Source organism: Canis lupus, chromosome 1 (assembly GCF_011100685.1).
Source record: "Canis lupus familiaris isolate Mischka breed German Shepherd chromosome 1, alternate assembly UU_Cfam_GSD_1.0, whole genome shotgun sequence".
In the NCBI taxonomy this organism is placed as follows: domain Eukaryota; kingdom Metazoa; phylum Chordata; class Mammalia; order Carnivora; family Canidae; genus Canis; species Canis lupus.
In genome coordinates, this window is record NC_049222.1 from 36,690,964 (window position 1) to 36,695,008 (window position 4,045).

Consider the following 4,045-nt stretch of genomic DNA (forward strand, 5'->3'; position numbering starts at 1 on the left):
AGGACAGGTGGAAACAGATTGTTTCCCCAGACAAATTTACCTTGTTTTTTTCTTTTTAACTAGTCTCTACTTGGCTTGGTCTCTCTTTCTTTTTAGATAAATACTATTATTTATGAGGGGAAGGGCATACATACTTTTTATGTAAATAAAAATGCTCTAGCTATTATATTACCCAGAGTTGTCAGCAACCCCTTTCTCAAATTCTTTGTCTCCAGCTCTCTCTATCTCTCTACCCATTTACTCTATTCTTCATTTGGACAAAGAATAAGTATATATTCTTACCTGGATCACCTAATTCTAAATTGCTTATGCATATTCTATATGAGTGCATGGAAATATTTTTCTTAAGGCCTGAACTGCTTTGAAAATAGCTGTTATTCCTTAATGATGTGAGGTCTTTCAACAGTGAGATAATATATGTAAAATATTCAGGAGACCATGTCACAAGATAGAAACTCAGGAGAAACTTATTTAAGGTCCCTTCTCAGTGTTCTCATCTTTACTCTACCACAGTAGTTATTACTCCATAACATATTTTCTGGCTTATACTGCCTCTAATAGATTGTGAGTTCTTTTTAGGGCACAGTCTTTGTATTTAAAGAATCCAGCATGTAGCCTAGCTCATGATAAGTCTTCAAGACAGATTTGTTGAATGAATAGAATAGTTTGCCAATATTTTAATATTTCTTTACTAGTAAAAAATCTAATGATAAATGGAATATAATTTTTACAATAAATAATATTGCTTCTGCCTCTCATGAGATTTTTTAAAAATCTAAGATTTGGAACATTTAGCTGTTTAAATGAAACTGATGAATAAATGGTAAAATTAGGCCTTCATTCTGGGTCTAAAATGATTTGCATATATAAAGTAAAGAAGTGGTCATCTGGCAATGCCCAGCCTTAAAGATAGCTCATTTATTGTCATTTTAGTCAAGTTCAAAGTCCTAAGACCAAAGACTCTCTGACTTCTTCTGCAGAGGTCCCTGCTCATAAAAGAGAACATGTATTTGAGCCATTCTCTGTGACACCAGGGAGTGAAGACAGGACAGGGGAGTTGGTAGTTACCAAGTGAACTAGTCCAGAGAACTCGGGTAGAAAATTAGGTTAGAGAATCCCTAGTGACCTAAAGTAAAGTAGGCAGAGTTAGGAGACCTAACCCTTTGGCAGGGAAGCAGAGCCTCTGCTCTGCTTTCTCATCCAGGTGCATGACCTTCAACAGGTAGAATTTCTGTCTAGGAAATCACACTTGGACAGAATGCATCAAATCTTATGACATTGGAACTGATCGTTAGCTAGTAATAGTGCCTGCTGCCAAATAAATTAACAAACAGGTTGATTTGGTGCTCCCTTCCGTGCTTACAATGCCCTGTAATGTATTAAGATTCATTTAAATAAAACTTATTTTAGATAAGTTGAAGTACTGTACAAAGAGGCTATTTCTGTAGAAACTGGCAGACGGCCAATTGTGCTATGCTTTACAGATTTGTTTCCTTGCCTACAATTCATTTTGTTCAATGACAATTCTTGATGAACCAGCTTGATAACCACTTCCTGACTGTGGGGGAAACACTCTCTGTAATGAAAACAACATTTTCTTTCCTTCTGACTTTATTTATTGCAAATACAGTATTGTTGCAACAGAAAAAAATCCAAGTTACATTTGTGGTAAGTCAGTATTTGGGTTTTTAAGTCAAGATGTGTGTCTTGTGGGTGACCTGAAGAACCAACTATTGAGAGGTATAGGGGAAGTAATTAGTCATTTCAATGGAAGAAGGAGTGAGTTGAGAAATATCTCAGAGGACATACCATACCTATCTTGCTTTGTGAAAAAAGTTGCATTAAATTCATTGGCAGGGCTTGGGTCGGAGGCAGCTGACGGGCATCATGGACAAATCTAAAGAAAACTGCATTGCAGGGCCTGTTAAGACTACAATTGCACTTGGTGATGGTCCAAAACGTGTTCTGGTGACTCAGCAAGTTCCTTCACAGAATCCGTCATCTGCAAATAGTGGCCAGGCCCAGTGGGCCTTTTGTCCTTCAAATTCTTCCCAGAGAGTTCCTCCACAAACCCAAAAGCTCATCTCCAGCCATAAACCGGCTCAGAATCTGAAGCAGAAGCAATTGCAGGCAACTGGTGTCCCTCGTCCTGTCTCTAGGTCACTGACTAATACCCAAAAGAATGAGCAACCCTCGTCATCAGCTCCTGGAAATAATTCTGAAAAGGAACTGGCAACAAAACAGAAAAAATGAAGAATCAATAAAAAGGCAATGGGCTTTGGAAGATTTTGAAATTGGTCGTCCACTGGGTAAAGGAAAGTTTGGTAATGTTTACTTGGCAAGGGAAAAACAAAGCAAGTTTATCTTGGCTATTAAAGTATTACTTAAAGCTCAACTGGAGAAAGCAGGAGTTGAGCATCAGCTGAGAAGAGAAGTAGAAATACAGTCCCACCTTAGGCATCCAAATATTCTTTGGCTGTATGGTTATTTCCATGATGCTACCAGAGTTTACCTAATTCTAGAATATGCATCTCTTGGAGCTGTCTACAGAGAACTTCAGAAACTGTCAAAGTTTGATGAGCAGAGAACTGCTATTATATCACAGAGTTGGCAGATGCCCTGTCTTACTGTTGTCACTCAAAGAGAGTCATTCACAGAGACATTAAGCCAGAGAACCTATTCCTTGGATCAGCTGGAGAGCTTAAGATTGCAGATTTTGGGTGATCAGTACATGCTCCATCCTCCAGGAGAACCATCCTGCATGGCACCCTGGATTATTGGCCCCCAGAGATGATTGAAGGCCAAATGCATGATGAGAAGGTGGATCTCTGGAGCCTTGGGGTTCTTTGTTATGAATTTCTAGTTGGGAAGCCTCCTTTTGAGGCAAGCATATACCAAGAGACCTACAAATGAATATCACGGGTTGAATTCACATTCCCTGACTTCCTGCCAGAGGGAGCCAGGGATCTCATTTCAAGACTATTGAAACATAATCCCAGCCAAAGGCCAACTCTCAGAGATGTACTTGAACACCCATGGATCATGGCTAACTCCTCAAAACCGTCAAGTAGCCAAAAAAGCAAAGACTCAACTAGCAAACAGTCTTAAGGATTGTGCAGGGGGAGAAATCTGAGAGGCAGGCCTGCCCGTGACAGAGGGCACTACAGACAAAGGCCTACTGTGCAGGTAGCACCTCAGCCTCCCCACTCGAGTCTACTTAAGTGAACAGTATGCTCTGGAGTGAAAGTATCCACAGGAATTGTGGGAGTGTCACTAGTTTCACAATTTGGAGGTGAGGTTCACCTGGACCTCCCCACAGCCTGTTTCGAGTCAGGCCTCCTTGTGGAGGACCCACTCTGGGTCTTACTGCAGGGAGAGTGGCTACCTCGCCGTGACTCCATCAGTGAAAGAGGCGTGCAATAACCTTCCAAGTACCTACATGTGTGTGTAACTTATTGGGTGGCCAAATCTGGTAAAGCTGTCACGATGAACATGTGATTCTTTCTTTTAAATGTTAAAATAAAGATTTTTATAAAGACTTCTAAAAATAAATAAATAAATAAATAAATAAATAAATAAATAAATAAATAAATAAATACATAAATACATAAATAAATAAATTCATTGGCAGGAAAGGTTATCAAATATAAAACTAAACTTTTAAATGTTAATGTAGAGATGAAGTAACATATTTACGAATGTTCATAAGAGCAAAGGTAGTATATTTTACCAACAAACATGTATTAAGCATCTGCTGTGTGCTAAGCATTTTAGTCCCTGTGAACACGTAACCTTAAGGGAAGTATGCAAACAAATGTTTATAATCAACTACAATATTGGCAATAAAAGAGGTTCATACAAAATGCAATAAAATCACAGAGAAAATAACACTTAAGTTGGCACAAAGGAATCAGAAAAGATGTCACTGGATATTTTGACTCAGTGCTTCTTTATTCCTTTGACATCCTAAGAAACAACTTAGACTGACCTGAACTGATATTTTTTCTATCACCACCAAAACCAGTTCCCCACACCAACCCCACTC

The 4,045-nt window shown here is 38.8% G+C and overlaps 1 pseudogene; it reads left to right on the plus strand.

Annotated features, from left to right (window-relative positions):
- Positions 1 to 1,628: 1,628 nt before the first annotated feature.
- Positions 1,629 to 3,491, plus strand: LOC100687936 (annotated as a pseudogene).
- Positions 3,492 to 4,045: the final 554 nt, after the last annotated feature.